The sequence below is a fragment of the Synchiropus splendidus genome, chromosome 1, assembly GCF_027744825.2.
Source record: "Synchiropus splendidus isolate RoL2022-P1 chromosome 1, RoL_Sspl_1.0, whole genome shotgun sequence".
NCBI lineage: Eukaryota > Metazoa > Chordata > Actinopteri > Syngnathiformes > Callionymidae > Synchiropus > Synchiropus splendidus.
The window spans coordinates 41,487,892-41,508,136 of NC_071334.1; the positions used below are offsets into that span (position 1 = coordinate 41,487,892).

At 40.1% G+C, this 20,245-nt stretch overlaps 1 long non-coding RNA gene across 1 annotated transcript; it reads right to left on the bottom strand.

Annotated features, from left to right (window-relative positions):
* Window positions 1-1,610: 1,610 nt before the first annotated feature.
* On the bottom strand, window positions 1,611-16,463 carry LOC128759512 (uncharacterized). Its single transcript, XR_008414589.1, has 3 exons — window positions 15,964-16,463; window positions 2,763-3,312; window positions 1,611-2,421 (listed from the first exon to the last, which is right to left on the bottom strand). It is a non-coding gene; the product is annotated as an uncharacterized LOC128759512 (long non-coding RNA).
* Between the last annotated feature and the right edge of the window lie 3,782 nt (window positions 16,464-20,245).

A 20,245-nucleotide genomic window follows, 5' to 3' on the forward strand; every position in this document is an offset into this window, starting at 1 on the left:
GAAAGAGGGGCACTGCAGCAACTCATGTGACCGAAATCCATGTAATCTCTCGTGGTGGTAGATCGTCAACACTTTCTAATTGTTCATGATTCAAAGTCATATCACCCACCTCTATCTCCGGACAAGTGATGTGAAACGGGACTGGACAGGCCGAGAGAAATGTGGCAAATCGAGAAGCTGAAGGGACTAAAGTCGTACGATTGTAGATCAGTTTAAATCTAGTTCTCAGTGAATTGAAGCCAGAACCACAAACAAGCCTTTGTGATGTCACTGGATGTGGATGCTGTCAGTGCACATTTAAAATACACAAAATTAAAACCCATTACTTCTTTATTTCTAATTATGTATTGGTTTTGTGTTCTGAAATCTCAGAGAATAAATTCCTCCGCCGGTGTTATGGAGCACATAGACAGCAGTCACTGTCGCAGTCACTTAAGTGCAGCAACTGCCTCCTGTTAGCCAACAGGAGACGTGAAAGACAGGCTTTGTATACGTGTCTTGTTGTGGACCAGGATATCAGCCAAAACACCTGGGGCATTTCCTGCATTTTAAACAGATATTTATATTTATAAACAGATATTTTGTTTGGAAATGTTTGAACGTTTCTGGCAAAAGAAAAAAAATCGTATTTGTGGATTTCCCAGAGAGAGATATTCTTTTCATGAATGGATTGTGTGTGTGGTTTTAGCTCCAATGTGTTAATACAGCATGTGAAAATATACTATTAACTCTGTAGTCATATAGCTGAGATTGTCCATGACCCAACACATGACCAGGAAACAGTTTTTAAAGCTCAGATATACACGGGTTGGACAAAGTAATGGAAACACCTTAAAGCTAAGAAAGCTTAAAGGCGTTTTCATTATTTTGTCCAACCCCTGTAGAAGCAACACCTCAAAATTGCTCTTGCAATTTTGCTTAGCTGGTGAGGGCTGTAAATGTAACTTGCAATCTAATTTAGTTACTTTTAAATTTAAGTAATCCGTAAAGTAACTAAGTTAACGTAAGTGTGGCAAAACTGGTGTTGCATAAGCATCTGCTCAATGTGTGTGAAGAAGACCAATGCATCCCTGGGTGTTTCTGGAAGCAGCATCCCCTGTGCCAGAATTCATTCAAAATTGCCAGAGATCCAGATGAATTTGCTCTGGATGAATCTGGATGAACTTGCATCAATCAGAGTTTGATCCTTGACAGTTCCTGTAATTTGGACGTCTGAGACCATAATCCCTCAAAACTGACAATGGATTGTGATTTCCTGTTAAATGGATACATGGATATGCACATCTGGTGGTCAAGCTCATGCCAGAGTAATACTAGTCAAGGATAGGTATCTTGGAGCCACGTCCCATTATTAAATCTAAGTCTTCTTTCAATATTTGCAGCTCACCACTACTCTGTCCTTCTGGCTCTTCTGTTTCTAATTTGTAAATGTCATATTTGGAAATCAGAGGGTGTTTACTGGTCATTTCAGACTTTGTGGCTGCACAAAATCAAACTTCCCAGTACTTGCCCTCATGTTGCTGCACTTAATTTGTCCTTGTTTAGATTCTCGCTGCATTGAAGGCCTTTTAAAATCCAATCAGAGGACACTATTTTTGTCACCTGTTCCTTGATGTGATCTTATGTATTCATGGAAGTAAATTAGTTGATGTACACTGTAGCTTAAACTTAAACTCCATTTCTGGGTTTTCACATTGTTTTCCAAGTCAAGTTCAAAACTTTGAAAAGTAAGGAGGGCTGGCCCAGACGTTCTAACTTGATACATTCTATGCCAGGGGTCTCAAACTAATCCACAAAGGGGTCGCAGTGGGTGCAGGTGTTTGTTTCAGCCAATAAAGCTCTCTCAGTTTCACCAATCAGATGCCAGCTGAAACAAGCAGCACCGGACTAACAATTAACTGATAATGCACCCACCGTGACCCTTTGAGACAACTGTTTTATATGCTGAAATATCTGAAGAAGGGTGCAATTCCAAGAGTCCATCATTGTGTTGAAGCAATTTTTGGGTCCAGTCCTTTTAAGCTCTGATGCACGCATGTTGCACTATAACTCAACAGCAGACCACACAACTCAACAGCACAACTATTTTAATTAACATGGCAATGTCCAAAAAAAAAAATGTGTTTCTGCTGTTGCCAACACCCACTTCCCTGTATTAATCTGTCAACGTCGTAACAACAGTAGCCAGTGATTAATTCAGTGCCGAACTTGAGTCACATTTTGCATCATCTGTCTTGTCTGCTAATCTAAGTGACCCAAGAGCAGATGACTCCAAACTCAGAGGACTCAGACAAAGCGAGAGTTCTGTTAATCACGAGATTTATTACAATAAAGAGAAAATAATACAGACAGAAATCTAAACTGAATGCGACAACACCAGAAGCGGAGCGCGGAGAACAAACAGGAACGGAGGGGGTAAACCTGAAACAGAAAGCAGGTGTAAGACATACAAGCCTAAAAACAGGGACAACTAAGAAATACTCGGATATAACTCTCACGAGGCTAATACAAAACTAAGGCTCGGTAGTGGTTTAACACACACACAAAACTGAGGAAAATAAATCACTTTCTGAGGAAATAAATACCACAACGGTAGAACTAAAACAACAACAGCGAGTAAACAAACACTTGAACAAAGCGGAGTAGAGGGAAGAGCAAGAGAGAGAGAGAGACAAAGGTGACAGAACGAGGAGATGAACGCAGAGCAAAACAGAGAGATGAACAGGGTCACAAGCGAATGGAGCAATTGAGAGAGAACATACCACGAGAACATAAGACGATCATCTGGCAGCACATGCTGGTTCTCCAGGGTATAAATCTCTGCGGAGGCCATGAAGCTGGAGGGGGTGAGAGAGCAAACAGGAAAACAAGGAACCGGGAAGTGACAAAGTAAAAGCACAAACCACGACATCACCAGTGCAATTCAAAATAGTTATTCTGAATGCAGACAGACAAACACATAAACCGAATCTGACCGAAGCATAAACGCCTTAGTGGATTTATATCAGTATGGTAACACTTTAGATTAGGGAACACAAATTAACTATTATGATGATTACACGCTTATTTACTGTTAATAATCTGTAGTAATGTTGTTGTTATGGTGAACATTTGCTGCCCATTCCATTTTTTTAATTCATTGATGCAGAGACAGCTGGAGAAACCAGGCCATGATGTGGGTTGCTGTTGTGGTGTATCTGACCTCCTCTAGGGGTCATTGGTGTGCCTTGATCCTGTCCCGGCCTGTCCTCCAAACACTTTGCTGTTTCAGTTGGCTGAGCCACTGCAGTAGTCTTTCTTCCAAGAGAAACTCTGTGAAGGCATGACACAGAGTCGTGAGATGAGACTCAGGCAGTCAACTTTAGTGGGATGGGATTACATGCCTGAATTGAAATATCTTTTGAAATATCTTAATGTCTTTTAGAGCCATTTCAATAAAATCTTCAACCAAATCTTTACTAAATGTGACCTGACACCGCAGACATGCTGTCTACTTATTTATTTTGAAATGATGTGTGTTGAAACAACTAGGAAATGGGTAGTGAGGCAAGGACCATTGGAGGAGGGTCAATATCTTTTATTATGGGGGCGGAGTAGAAGTTGGGCGAGGGATGTTAGAGATGGAGGCACCAGGTGAGGAGAGAGGAGAAGAGGAGAGGAGAAGAGGAAGGAAGTTCGTGGATGTGATAATATAGAGGAGAGGTGTGACTAGGGAGGACGTGCAAGACAGAATGACTAATCATTACAATCAGTATCATGCCAACAGTTCTGCAGCTTGATCTAATAAAACAAAGGGTGATATTCCTATCAGCAGTACATTGTACTGGGTGCAATTCCATCGCAAACATCACAAATTCACAGAAAGTCTGAGGGTTAAAACACCATACTATTAATCGGGTTACATTACATTACAATGATTTCAATTCCTCCATATTTTCACCTATAAATACCATTCAAAGCTTAAGGCCGTATCCCTTTTCTTACCCTAACACTCATTTTTGACCCCAACACTCGGTTTTGTGCATTCACGTGTAAGTGTAGTGTGTCCCAATAAGACAGAGGGCGTTTGCTGTTCACCACTTGAAGTGATCCCTTCAAACCGAGGGACCTCTGGAACTAACTTGAAATGAACTGGGAATATGAAGTGTGCATAGATTTCCAGGACACCAAGGTACTTTATTTAAAAACAATGTTGGATAGGACAACAGGGACATCTTAGTCATGACGACTACTCCCTAACATTAACATTAAGTAAGTAATAAAGTAGTCGTAAAATTAAGTAAGAACATTACGCTTTTCTTAAGTCACGTGTAAAGACAACTTAAGCCATTGGCTACGTCCTTGGCTGCAGTGGTGTGTTTCATTTACGTTTACTGTTTTGGAAATAACAGTTCCAACATTTTTGCAACCTGATTTTACTTAATTTGGTGAACCAACGAAGAAGAAATGGGCAGATTTTTAAATGAAAATTAATCAGTTATTACAGTAGTTCAGTCATTCAGAAATACACAGGTTTCACTTCTATTTTGTGGTGGTACATCTGTTAGAGGTGTGACGACGCGAGCATGAATGCTAGCTGACTGTTGTTTGTTAAGAAGAAATAACAACATAGTCATTTATGTTCTATAGTTAATTTTGTCAGACATGGCCGACCCTTTAGGTCACTCCAGTGTGATATGAGGAGAAAGCAAACAAACAGAAGAGTCGAACTTGTTAATAAAATGCGGTCCTATCCCCCATTGCTTGAAAGTAATGTCATTCAATTCAAACTTTGGTATCCTGGGAATCTAGCCGCACTTCATCTTCCCACTTGGTTTTGAGTCAGCTATGGAGCCCCCTCGGTGTGAAGGGATCATTTCAAGTGATGAAAGACGAGTGCCCTCAGTCTTAGGAGCACTGCGACCTGCTACATAAAACCCATTGTTACGGTGAGAATTGGGACAACTCTAAATCTTCACCTTCAAACAACATGAGATTGGGTCAACAAGATTTACACTCTGTTATTAATCCCCTTATAGAGGGGAGGATTAGATTTTTATTTAAGACAGACCTTCGTTTTTCTTTGCTGGCTGTGAGAAAATGGTATGTCAAAGACAAATAGTATTCTCCCATCCCATTGTCTCTCATCAAAGTGAAGCTCAGGGAGCGTTGCAGAGACAACAAAGACACACAAAGAGACGCACAAGCACATCACATAATATTTACTTGGGCAGTTTCTTATTAAGCCACATTGCATAGTTTCAATCTCCTACATTTTTGTTACACTGCACATTTTGCGTCTTATACTGACGAAAAAGGCAGCCTCCACCAGGGCCAATATTCAAAGTGGGAGAGGTGGAGGCGGGATCAGATGTGGCGTATAAATTATAAAGTTCTGTGGGGATATAATGTTTGGAGTTGTAGTCAGGGTTATTTTATTGAATAATTTCCTGCAAATCCAATGACTACATTTTTCCCCCCGACAACCAAGACTTAACTGTGATCAATTCTAATGTTCAAATCTTTGCCAAATAGTCCATGGTTACATTGCTTTGCCTTTTCTTGAGGAGTGGCGTGCAACTAGACATAATTCTGAAGAAGCATCGGGCATAATGAAACTAGAAATGAACATGGAAGTATTATAAATGATTTTGTCTTCCAGGAGGAATGTAAAACTTCTTACCAAGTGTTTTGGCACCATCCCAAACCACATGAACAGACAGTGACTCAGTGACTTCTCTGAAAATGGATTAATTAACTTCCCACCATGGTACACCGGAGGTTTCCAGGCCACACGTATCTCACTCCACTTCCAAGGTCAGCACTGGAATGAAGGCCAAACCAAGCTTTTGGCTCCGATGAATGGCCAAATAAATAAAACATTTGAGAGGGAGTCTCTGCCATAGCTGTGGTTTGCTCTCATGTACATGCTGTATTCCTGGCAGAGATTCCCTTCCTGTCCAAGGCCAGTTCAATGAGCTCAGTACACGTCTATTGCAGTTTGTAACTAAATTGAGACATATGTAAGCACACGAGCACCGATGCAAAATTCATATAGGTTTATAAATAGCCTGAAATTACATTTATCTTGCTTGCCATGAATGTTAACGTTGGAATTTGACTTTGTTTTTTGCCTTGCATGAAATATTCATCTCACTGAGAATGTGCAATGTGCCATTACTGCTGGAGAGTTTGGCAAACATGCTGTGGATTCCATTGATTTTTATGTTAATTACAGATCGTCTCCTCGTTTGGATGACTTCATAAGATATTGCGCACACTGTAAACATTTTCACTGCAAATTGACAATAAATTATTGGAAAAGTTTGGATTGACTGTCACAGCAAGGATTATAGCAGGATACTGTGAAATGTACTCACAGCAATTTACTGTAATTTTACATCTGTGATATTAAATAAAATAAATATATTAAATAATTTCCTTTGGGATAAATAAAGTTTTCAGATTCTGATTACATTGCACTGTTGTGAAAGCACAACTACCCTGTAACATCACACCTTCAATGTCAACACAGTTATTGTGAACACACAACTCTGAGGTCAGGTCAATGTTAGCCCAATGGCATTCATGAGAAGAAGTCAAATTCCTACACATAAGAAATAGATGTCAAGCAGAGAAGCAATTGTGTCACAACAATATCGGGCAATGGTCTTTCTTCTACTTCCACTCCACAAAGGTTGTTGCACAGTGACAGCAGCGCAAATTTGGCATGAAAAATATTGAGTTGAATTTTGACACCCTGTCTTTGCACAGCGACACGATTAAATTGGCTGATTACGGAAGTTGGAATTTTGGTTTTTAGTTGGAAATTTTTGTTGGAATATCACAGCATACGGTGGCCGAGAAGTGCAAAACACAACACAATTAACAGGAAACACAACGCAATTCACAGAAAACACAACGCAATTAACAGAAAACACAAAAACATTCACTTGTAACGGAAGTGTTGAGGGCAAACATGTTAGTCCCACCCACAAGGTTAGCAGAGACTGTCTCTCATTGGTTGCCTTGCCAACGATGATTTCGTCACTGAATGGACACCAGCGCACACTTCAGAGCAAAGGCTGCCAACGAACCCTCGCTTATTGAGATTATTTGGAATTACTTTAATGCAGGGAGTGAATATGATGTCATTCTTGACATGCTGTCAACTTACCACCAAATAACAATTGCGCACACTTAAGATGAGGCTAAAGAGAGATGAAGATGAGAAAGTTGGACGTGCCATCACAGTAGAATTAAGTGGACCTGGGCGGTTGCAGGGATCTAGAACTATGTGGCAGGTGGTTCAACAAAAACATAAACTACACGTGCAACGTGATGTGGTGATGAGGTTGCTGCGACAACTGCATCCACAAGGAACGAATTTGAGAAGACGCTAAAGGTTGATACGACGGACATATCACTCAATGGGGCCAAATTATGTATGGCACGTAGATGGCTACGATAAGCTCAAGCCCTTTGGTTTGGCCCTGTATGGATGTATTTTCTGGATTCTGGATGTGGCTTTTCTGGGAGAATAATGTGGCTTGTTCGTAGGAATAACCACCGGCTCACGCCTTCGTCTTTGAGTGGTGCTCTTGTGTCCAATCAGTGACGAGATCGTCATTGGCAATGCAACCAATGAGAGACAGTCTCTGCTAACCTGGTGGGTGGGACTAACACGTTCGCCCTCATCACTTCCATAACAAATTAATGTTATTGTGTTTTCTGTTAATTGCGTTGTGTTTTCTGTAAATTGCATTGTGTTTTCTATTAATTGCATTGTGTTTTCTGCTATTTGTGTTGTGGTTTGAGTTAATTGTGTGGTGTTTCCTGTTTTTTTGGTTGTGTGTTGCACTTCTCGCCACCGTAGAAGAGGGATGTGTGTTTAGTGGGAATATGGACGTGTGTTAGTGTGTTTTGGAAAATTGTGAGGAAGGAAGCTACTCCAGAGCAGTGATTCTTAACCATAGGGCTGGGGCCAATTGTTGGGCCGCGAGCGCCTCCTCCCTTTGTTTTACACCTTTGGGCCGTAGGACGCTCAGTTTTAGTACACCAGCCACATATGTTGTCAGTAGTGCGTTTCTGACTTGACTTGACAGCTGCAAATCTGTGACAGTTAACAACTATGGAGAAGTTCTTGAAAAGACAAAATGTGATGCCGCACCGCAAACAGTAAAAACTGTTCATCCAAGCACCCGTTGAAGCGATTTTGAAAATTTTTGTGGCGATACATTCATTTACTTATATCTTCTTTGGAGTTTAAATAGAATATATATATATATATATATATATATATATATATATATACACACACACACACACACACACACACACACACACCTTTCAGGGCCAACCCAGATCATCCCTGTAGCTATTCTCCTCCAAACGTCTTTATAATCGTTGTATAGTTGTAGCTGCAGTTTTTATGTGTTATGTGTGTTGGGCCAGATGCTGGGATATGAACACAATCAAGCACGTCACTATGTTGAATGTTTTGGTATGTGATGATGTAAACGTAAAACAAGCGTTTGATTGATAAGATGTGTACTAGTCCCAAGCGAAAATCAACCTTGGTCTGAAAAAATAAAATAACACTGCTGCTGGTGTGTAAAGATAGCATTGAAATACAGTAGATTTGAACAAATAAAATAAAGTGTGAAATATTTGCACAAAAAATACATTCCTGATGTGCAAGAAGCTGAAGTCGAATGGCTCATGACATCAGATCCCAGTTGAGATGAAGGTCCATATGCCATGTATGCCAGTCCAGTAGATCTTTCCTCTCAATACACACTTAATTGTCTATAAATAGCTAAAACAGCTGACTTTTTAAATTGACAAATTAAAGAACCCACCTGTTGTAGGGTGGAAAAAAATCCAACAAGGGTATGGATTACTAAACTGTGCATACAGTTTGTGAATCCATGCAAAAGCAGGCGTGAATGATTGTTTTGCTTCAAAATAGCAGCACAATGTAAAATAATGTGTTGTTGAAACACATGAAAAAAAGTGTCGCAAAGAGCCTGTGACGCATCATGTGGAGGTGGCATGAAGGCTCTCAAAGTGATGCACCTGGATCTGTAGGAGGAAGAGATAACTTTGGGTTGGAAGGCTGGATTGGGAGGGTGACTGAGGAGCCATCAACACCAGAAGAAATACAGTCATAGCATATATTGGTGAGCAAATTGATTTCTTCTTTGAGACAAACGAAACCTCGGTCGGGGTCAGATGGGAGGCTTGTAAGGTTTTTTCAGAGGCCAGATCATTAGTTTTACTTCTTCCGAATCAACGGTCTGCCATTGGATATTTACAAGAAGTTTATAACTCAACTGTTACCCCCTCTGTTTGACATGATATTGGAGTCATTTCAAAATGGCATGCCCCTAACATTACTGAAAAAAGCCATGATTATACTTCTTCCAAAGCCTGGAAAGCCTCATAATAAATGTGAAAATTTCAGACCAACCAGCCTTCTGAATGCAGATCTTAAAATATTGTGTAAAGCTCTTACGGTGTCGGGGATTCCAGAATGTTAGGAGAGTACTGAATATACTCTATAGTCAGAGAGAGAGACAGACACTGCATTTTTATCACTTGATGCAGAAAAAGCATTTGACAGGGTCGAATGGTCTTATTTGTTTGATATACTTAAACGCTTTGGTTTTGGACAGGTTTCCATAAAGTGGGTGAAATTGTACACAGATCCAAAGGCCGAAATTCTTACAAACAATACAATATCAAAACCAATAGAGATTGAGAGAGGGTGCCATCAAGGCTGCCCTCTTTCACCATTGCTATTCACACTTGCTATAGAACCTTTGGCTTTAGCCGTCGCTGCCATGTGACCCAAGAGAGAATTCACAGCGTAAGCAAGGACGCCCGCTGGACCGGCATTCAGAATTGACGTTATCAACTGTGTAATGGGGAGAACGCAGGCCGGAGGAAGGCGGGCCTGACCAGCATGACCCCCAGGAAGGTCGTGCTCTGACTGGAACCGCAACAGCGCGATGTGCTCCAACACCAAGCTGGTGTGCACTCGTGACTCCTGTTCAGACCTGGCTAAAATCAACCAGTCATCCAAGTACGTCAGAATCTGCAGACCCTGTATCCTTAGTGGTTTGAGCCCCGCCTCGAGGCGCTAGAGTGTAGTGTAGAGAGAGTAGCCGAAGGGTAGGCATGTGTACTGATACACCTGATCCTCTAGCCCGAACCGGAGAAACTTCCTGTGACTCGGGCCTAACCGGGATGTGGAAGTAGGCGTCTGCGACATCTATGGAGATCATCCAGTCTCATCTGCCAACGAGAAGTTCTACCAGCAGCAGAACCAGGTCTACGTCATGTTCATCGAATTAACTAAAGAGAAAAAAGGGAAAAAAAAATACCCTGGATGCAAACTGTTGAGGAAATTGCAAAAACAGTTTTTATTGTTCATCACTTTTTTTATTTTTTATTTTCAAGAAATTCTTCATAGCTGGTAACTATCACAAATTTGCAGCTGTCAGGTCAATTCTGTCACGATATGCACATATGTACATACTTTTATTATTGTATTATATTATTTATAATAATTAGCAATAAGCATTTACTTGAATGCACAGCGAGATGGTCAGTTCTGCAGCCACACAGTTAATAGGTTACAACTCCAATCCATGTTTGCTTGTGATTCCTCTGGGCACTCTGATTTCCCCCCACAGTCCAAACACATAGAGAGAAATTGCTTGCTTCATATTAATACAAATATTTGACTATGTGTGTGTCAGAAAACACTCGTGATTCCTGAAGTATTTATTACAAATCCCCTCCGTGGGGGGTGAGCTTCTAGCTTCTAGGTGTCCACTACTAATCCACACACACCTGCTAAATGCGGAGCAGTGAAGGGTCTGATCATTCAAAAAGAACTTGGCAAACTCCCAGAACACTGAGGTCTGCAGCTGCAGTAGCAGGAGACTGGTGCCGGGGAACAGGAGTCTGCGCAGCATTCCGGGACTCGCTACGTGTGCGGTTGTTTGATAACTTGGCTGATAAACATCTGATTTTAGCTCGTGACACATTTACGTAAATGGATAATGTTGGGTTATAACTGTTTTTACTGCCATGATGCTGCAGCTGTCTGCATGAGGAGGACAGAGCACTTAGAAGTTTACTGGACTATTCATTACGTAGCTTGTTTTCCGCTATGTTCCGCTATTTTTTTGTAAAATAAATAACGCTCTTTTATATCTTCTTTTGGTTAAGACAACCCATCCTCACTCCCATGGCGTAATATATTGATGGGAAACTGGTCTTTTGCATCCTGTACTGACGAACAAGGCAGCCTTCAGCCTAAAATGTTATGCATAGGTGTTTGAATGGACTGAAAGAATTTTCTGTTTCCTGCCGTAGCATTCCAGGCGGTGCAGTGTGGATCGTGTGGAGCAACGTGGAGCATCACGCACGGGCATATGGCATTGGGGGAGAGAAAAAAAAAAACATGTTGACTTCCATATAAAACTTCCATATTGTGGGAATCATGATATTTTACTTACGATTATATTCATCAAGTATCTCCTATTGAATAAATTGTTTTATAATGCTTTGTCTAATGAAAGATTGAATCCAACAGACGCAGTGACAATGGGTAAGGTAACCTGGTAACCTTGAGCTTGAGTTTGTGGGGACAAACGTCTACCTTCCCCCAAGTGAAGGAATGTGGAAGATAAGGAACCTCTGGGACAGCGATGGGTCAGGGAGATGAATTATGGAGCCAGGCAGAGATGGGATGAGCCAGTCAACCAGCACACGCAAGGCAATCAGAGGAGAGGACTATCTGTTTACAGCTTTCCACCCAAAAAAGGCCAGGAAATGGGCAACAACAAGAGGATTTATCAACGTCGCTCCAAACCAAGGGGTGTCGACACCAGATCAGGAATTTGGCGCTATGGCAACCAGGACCCCAAGATACCAGGACCAATCAGTGGAGACTATACCCCAAGATGAACTGGGAATAAATTCTTTTTGATTTTAAGTTGTGGGTTTTTGGCAGTCATTCTCATGAGTAAACGAACACGCGGAAGATACATTACAGGTGTGTACTCCTACAATTTCCTGGTTAAACTTACTTGAAAAGAATTGGGGCATCTGTTTCTCATGCAAGTCAGATTTTTTAGTACGAGTGAGCTCATTTAAAATATCTGGTGATCCAGCCAAAGAAAAGACCCATGGAGTCTTGCTCTGAAAGACCTTCCTAAAATGTGTGTTCAGTTAACTTTCCTTCTCATCTGGTGGGTAATTATCCTTGTTTAGCAAGGTTGCATCATAAGGGAAAACAGAACGACAGGAAAGGAATTTCATGATGGCCGCTATCCTCATACAGATTCAAGCAGCTGTGGTGGAGGGAGCTCTAACAGTCCTTTTCTGTCGTCACCACAGACTTAATGACCACAGAAAATGTTGGCAGACTAGCTAATGATCTGTTTCCTGGGATCTCACGTGGGATTGGTGGGGTTTGGTTTGTAATAGCCACAAGATAGTTTTGGGAAAACAAGGTGACAAAGTGTGTAGTGTTGCTGTTAGTCCTGCTGTAAGTCATGTGTTTTCAAACTTAATGGCACTCCATAATTGTGTCTCCTCACAAACTTAACCAGCACAGTCATTTATTAAAATTGGTTATTTTAATGCAATTAGAGACCTGTAAAGCTGAGCCTCAGCTTATATTGGGCTTTAAAAGCAAAATGAATGCTGCACAGAGTAGAAATAGTTTGCCACAGAGAAGAATGTTGTCTGCTTCAAGATTTGGCAGTTGTTTACACAGCTGCAGCCAACAGAAAAGATGGATGCCGGCACATAACTTCAGAACTTCAGCACATAACTTCAGAAACCATAATCTTCTTGTTTTAATTGTCACTGCTGTAGATTCCGTGGTGACATTATGTCTGCATGAACGAATTATAATTGTTCAAAATAGGATCTCTTATTGGTCATCGCTGGATCATGACGTCATTTGTGCTTCATTGTTGAGACAACTTGATCCATCTTGTTTACCAAAACAAGTTGGATGCTGTGGCATTATGCCAGCATCAAGACTCGCTGCTTCAGCATGTCAGGTCAAGCTCACCGTATGATCATCATAAGAGCATGAATATTTCTCTTCTGATTCTAAGTCATGCAAATTTGCCCTCCAGGGTCTCGTTTTTGCTCGGATTGTCCACGTCAATCCTTGATAGAACCCCCACAAATGTCGCACATTGAAGTTGTCGGCGTCTTCAATGTGTCTTCAAAGTATATCAGGCTCCGTACCAGATTGTTTAAATGCAGAAATTCTGCCTGTTGCAATTTTGCGACTCTGGTGCCCAGAGGGTTAAGCTGAATCGCAACAAACAAGCACATCAAGACAATCACTTGTAATCATGATTTCATTGACAAATGTTAACTTTTGTTGGTCTGTCAATAGTAAATATGTCAATAGTAACTCATTGTGCAGATGTTCTCAGCAATTTCACAGAGCACAAAGGAAACGTTTTGGTTTCTATGGAGTCATTTTGTCCAGTACTTCATGCAGTGTTTTTTGCTGCAATAATTAGCTTCATGATGTCGCCTTCCAATCCCCAAAAAGAGCATTACACTTGGTTACGATTTGAGGGAGAAAGCACCGCTTACTATATGCCAGCAATTCTTAACCATAGGGCCATGGGCCGTGAGTGTCTTCTATAGGGCTCTAAAGTTTTTTTTGTTTTGCTACATATGGTGGCAGTAGTGCATCACTGAATTGTCCTGACTGCTTTTGGGATAGTTACCAACTATGGAGAATTCATTGAAAAGAACAGTAAAAACTGTTCATGAAGCACTTTTAAAAATAAATAAAACATTTTATGGTGATACTTTCATTTACACTTTACTTATATCTTGTATATTTTGGGATTTTTTCGTTTATGATAATATTTTAATATATTTGAATATACTTGAACCCTGGGCTCATTTACTTCAGAAAAGATGGGCCCCGATTTAAAAAAGGTTAAGAACCACTGCGATATGTTACAGGTCTCAGTTGGAGAGCCCGACAACAGATGAGTTGTCTGTTAAAAACAGAAGAAAAACAGTGCTTCCACTCCGTACAGCTCCACTCAGCAGACTGATCAGTGCCTACGACGCTGTCAGTCAAGAGGGTCCCCGGATGAAAACAGCGCCACTTCGCCTTCTGCTGGCCATATGACCACAGCAACAAAAAGAAAAAGATATAATATCTAAATTCTTAAAATAGTTAAATGAATTTCACGATAAGTATTCCCGCTGCAGAAAAACCACGGCAATAAAATAGAGCGAGCAGCTTATCTACATACATCAAAAAAATATATGAACACTATATTATGTATTTTTAATAACAAAACGTGTGATCACACATTTTGGGTGTCACATAGAAGCGAGCATATTTTTAGTGATACGAAATGGTGGAGAGGGAGGAAGTTAATCTGGATGTGCAGTATCAATGTTGGGAAAGAATGCATGAGCGGCAAGAGCAGTAAAAGATCCATGTGAAGCGTGGCATTCTCAAATCTTTCATCTTTCATCATCTGTCTAAAATGCACAAAGACAATGACAGACGCATGGAAGTGACTGGGAGAGTGGAAACTGGCAACTCACTCAAGTTCAGCAGAAACATACTATGAATGAATTCATCATTTCTACTTTCATGCATGAATTGCACACATTTTTCTACTGACATTGTCAACTTCTCAAAATGAAAAAAGAACTGCAAAAATCCCACAAATGAACAATTCTGACTTTATGGTCGACTGAAACACTTTATTGTCCACTGATACACCACAGTTTATCAGTTCAGAATTTCTGCTCAGTAAAACTAGACTAAATATTTAATATTATGCTGTATCAGCTTGCTAGGTAGATAAGAATGTCCATGCTGTGGAAATTACAGCATTTTGATGATGCACAGGCCTGAAATCAAACCAAAGAAAACCCTGCAGCCACCCCATCATCCAGCCTCTGGCACCATAAGTCCAGTCAATCAGGCCAACAATCTTGAGCATACTTAGGGAAATTGCTTTTGTGCAAACTGCTTGGTAAAATGCAGACTTTACCAAGCCTGTAAGTGTAGGCGTTTTGTCTTCTCCACCACATTTCCAAATCACTGACCAAAGATGGAGAGGAATATATTAAGAGTTGGTGGCTGCAGAAGAGCAGATTAGCAGCCAGACTGAAAAATTCCACAGTGTGGACTGGAGAACATGAGCCGTCTGACTCCGGCAGTAATCGGGGTTTACTTCTTTTCTGTCTTTAGCAGGCTTGCAGGCTGCTGACGGCAAACAGAAGCACCGTACGTACATCTAGGCAGCTGTGACGGGCGTTAAGTTTGCTTCCTGTAATGTAATGACATCATGTCAGAACAGTGAGGACACCCGTCTGCTGACGGTCTTGCTCAACAAAGAACAAAAGAGAGATCCAAAGAACACTACACTTGGATTTATACCAAGTGGTTGACAGATGGATGTGTGACTGCGTCCAAAACCGATGCCATTACTCTGTTAAGTATGACATGTGTATGCCTATCAATGTCATCGCCATCTGTGTCTTTCATGCTTCCATGGGTGTTTAAAGGCAGCTTCTAATAGGCAACAGATTCTAGGAGTATGATTGATATCAGGAATCAGATGATGATATGCACTTTTGCCCAAAAACAAAACATTTCATACTTTGTAGGTGACAGGTTGTTGTGTAATATTAGAATACTCCAACATAAGCCTTAAGTAAATTTTTTTTATTTTTATTTCAGTGAAATTGTAAATAATATGTGACAAATTGAATGCACCATTGGTGATGATACGTGCAGGTCCATTCGTGGCAAATGAGCATTTCTCACCTATTGGCATTCATAGCATTGCAGTGGAAGTAAGAATCACAGTACAGTTTCTGCCGTGTTCATGCAGTCTGCAGTACAATGATCTGTGAGACAAACACGGGACAGGCTCATCCTTATCCAAACCCTACCTTTATTTCCGGTGACATCTGCGGAAAGAAGCACGTTGACGATGATGACAGCTCCGTGATGATATCTTTGAACTGTCTCTCTGAAGCGCTACTCTGGAACAGCTCCTTGCTACCTTTCAGCTTTGCCTGTTCTTCTTCTGACAGCAGAACCAGAAGGACTGAAGGAGTCCCAGTGCCACCTGGCCAATTGAAAAAAACAGCATATGTTCCAGAAAATGGAATTACTCCGTATTTCGACTATTTAAAAAAATAAAAAAATGTATATGTATGTAAATGAAAAAAATCTATGAAATTTAACCAATGAAAGTCAGACATTGCTTTTCAACATTGCTTCAAAAGAGTTTAAAAATATATAACTCATGAAAGAGGTGTGGACAAAAATGGTGGTACTCCTAGAAAAGACTGAAAATAAATAAAAAATAAATTTAATGTGACCAAAAGGACATATTAATTCACGATGTGTCCAGTAATTAGCATCACAGGTCTCTACAGTCATTAAAAGTCTATATGGCCCTATATATAGGAACCAAAGGAAAGAGTTGTCTTGAAAACGTATGACAAACAAAGGAGACGGATAATACGAATGATAACAACAGAGCCCAAAAACGTAGGAGATGAAAGGTGAACGTCAAGTTCAAGGAACATTGTGTCAGATTGCACCATCCATCGTTTGAGCAAAAGTGGAATTAATTGGAGATGACCAAAGGAGGACACCATTGTTGAGAACAAGTCATAAAAAAGCCTGGAATTTACAAAATTACATGCATTACATTACATACATTACATGACAAGCATGTAATGCTTGGACAGATGAGACAAAATTTTAACTTTTTGGCAAGGCACATCAGCTCTATGTTCACAGGCGAAAAAATGAAGCATATAAAGAAAAGAAAAGAAAAACACTGACCCTACTGTGAAACATGGATGAGGCTGTGTTATGTTCTGTGGCTGCTTTGCTGCATCTGGCACACAGTGTCTTGAGTTTGTGCAGGGTACAATGAAGTCTAAAGACTATCAGTGGTTTCTAGAGAGAAATGTGCTGGCCAGTGTCAGAAAGCTTCGACTCAGTTGCAGGTCATGGGTCTTGCACCAGGACAATTACCCAAAACACACAACTAAAAACACCCAAGAATGGCGAAGTGGAAAACACTGGACTATTCTAAAGTGGCCTTCTATGACCTTAATCCTATTGAGCATCTATGGAAGCAGCTGAAACATGCCGTCTGGAAAAGGCACCCTTCAAATCTGAGACAGAGCAGTTTGCGCGGGGGGAGTCGACCGAAATACCTAATGAGGTGCAAAAGTCTCATTTACAGTGACAGGAATTGTTTGATTGCAGTGATTGCCTCAAAACGTTCTGAAACAAAATATTAAGTTATGGGGTACAATATATATATATTTTTTAATAATTCTGTTAAAGCATGGTTGAAATGCAATGTCTAAATTTCATTGGTTACATTTCACTGAATTTTTATTTATCATTATAATTTACATTTTATAGATTCAAGTTATTTCTATGACCATTGGAGCGCAATTTTGTCCACTATCTGCCAAGACTGCAGCTTCGTCATGGCTACGTTCCTCCACCAGATCTCCTACCACTTCTTCATTTTACCTGATCAAATGTCTTCTTTGACGTATCCCTCAATGCTTTTGCTGTGCTCCTATGGTAAATTCCACTGTCCATCTGGAGCCATGAATGTCTCTATGATCTTGGTACGACAAACATTGCGCCTCAACTTCAACCATTAAATCTTTGGCTCTGTCTTCACTGTCTTCTTCTTCATAATCACTAGCCTCATTGCACACTGTAGAAAATGAGTGCGGATTTAACGTTGAAAAATTGCTTAACCTTGTCGACTTCAGACTGTAAATTCTAAAAGCAAGAGCAGTTTTTTACACTGTGAACTAATGTTAATGTTAGTGAAAGTAGTTGTTTTTTTTTCCTTTCACTGTAAAAATGTCAGAAATTTACATTATGTTACTGTTACAGTGTTGATGAGACGACAGAGGCTGCGGTTGGTGAGTAGTGATGGGTAGAAAAATGACTCCCCTGGTACCTCACCAACAGTGATGAGGTATCATGCAGCAGCATGGCAGGGTTGACAATGTCCTCAATTTCAGAGGCCACTACATGAATCTCTTGGTTTAGAAATGATGTGAGGTTTCATTGAAGTTGTTCAAGTCCAAACCTTTTACAGCAGACAGCGCCACCTAGTGGAGCTCAACGCCATGAAGACGGTGGAGATGATCGTGAACTGGCTGGTGGAGTTCTACACTGCCATTATCAAGTCCATCCTCACCTCCTCTATCACTGTCTCAGACAACAGCGCCACCTTTTTATTTTATTTTATTGTATTCTATTTTATTTTATTTTTGCACGTCATTCGAAAGCACTTTCCTAGTTGGTGGGCTCCACAGTGACCATGGCAATAAAGCTGATGTGTAGTGTGTATTCATAAAACCTGGAACATATTCATACATTATATCTTTGATTTTCCTTATGCCTGCATTCCATATTTTTGATATGAATAATACTTCTCCCTCATACTATATATTTTTATTGATAATAATTGGCTCATCTTTAATCGTTCCCAATGTTTCATAATCATATTCCACACTCTCTTGCACCATTCCCCATGCAATTAAAACCTCTTTATCAAAATCACTTGTAACACCGTTTTTCATTAACCCCTTTTTTAACATCATAAATGTCCCACCTTCTCACACGCACATATCCTTTTCATTTCTATCATAAATGTGTTCTTCCATGTGTGATCCTGTTTTTTTTATTCTCATTGCATTCCTTCTATTTTACATGTTTACCAATTTTAATTCTACTCACAATATTCGTTTTTTAGTTTTGTTTTGGGTTTTTTTTTTTTTTTTCGAATTTGTGACTATGTCCCTCCCCTTTTGAATTCTCTTAGCAATCTTTCAATTTCTTTTATGACTCTTTCTTTTATCTGTACTAATTTCGTCACATATATTGTCTTGCTCATTATTAATACATTCACCACTGTTTTCCTTCTTATTGTTTAGTTCCGTCTCTTCCAACTAATCAACAATCTAGTTAATCTTCTTCCCCCTCTGCTTCTGTCCTATTTTCTTTCTTTCTTTTTTTACATGTCGCCCTGCATTTGGGTCCTAGTCAGTTTCGTAACACATACATGAATATGAGCACTAATAACATCTTCTGTAGAGCCTTCTAAATGCATCATGATGTCTTGCAATTGTGCTAATAGTAATGTATAGATGAGACCTTAAATAAAAGTGTGATTCAAACCTTTCCTACAAAATAAATTGATTTGTATTTTCTTCTTCCAGAAACTGCATGTCCCAGACTGCTTATTTGTTGCCACAAATGCACTACATAGGACAGCGTTTTCAACCGGTTTGCCGCGTCACTCTAGTGTGCCGTGAGAGACTATCAGGTGTGCTGCCTGAAATGGCCAGTTCCACCTCATTTGTCGGGCGACATGATGACATTAAATCATGAACAATTAGAACATGTTTGTGATCTACCAACGTGAGGAGATTACATGGGTTTAAACACATTCACTCTTTACACTATAGATCGCTGCTGATGAGTTGATCGATAGCTCTTCCCACTCAGTCACAGCGAAGAAGCCGGTCAAATGTGCTTCTTCTAGTTCTTTTTAAACCTGATGCGCCTCTGACATGACGAAACACCTTCATGACAGAATGATGGAACGTTCCGTGTCGAACCCGCAATGCCAAAGACTGTCTGCACCGCAGAGCTAATGGTTCACGTGACATCTCACTTCAAAACTTCATTGATACTTGTTGATGAGCAAAGTTTGCCTGGTGGTTTAAAGGCTGGCTCACAACTGAATGCAGAACCAAGCAAATGCGCTCCAAAATGTGAGAAAGAGAGAGAAAGAATCTTTGTTATGAAGCAAGTTCAGAAGCAAGTCTAGTCTGGAAACTCTCCAAACTAGAATAAAATAATGTGAAGACGATTGTGATTTTTGTGAATTTTTTTTCTTAAAATCTATTTAATAAAAGAAAGTAAGTAAATGCATTTTTTGTTTCTGCAAAAAGCCAAACTATCCAAGAGTCAGTCACTACAAATTTTTCACAAATTATTTTTTTAATGAAGTGTGATGTGCCATAAGACGAGTTAATAAACACTACATAGGATACACATACACCACTTGCAAAATTAAATAAACTGCAGGGACCTCGAAATGTCGATAAATCGTGTGTAAAGTTTTAGCACAAAAAGACCTGCAGTAAATCCCTGACATAATACCACTAG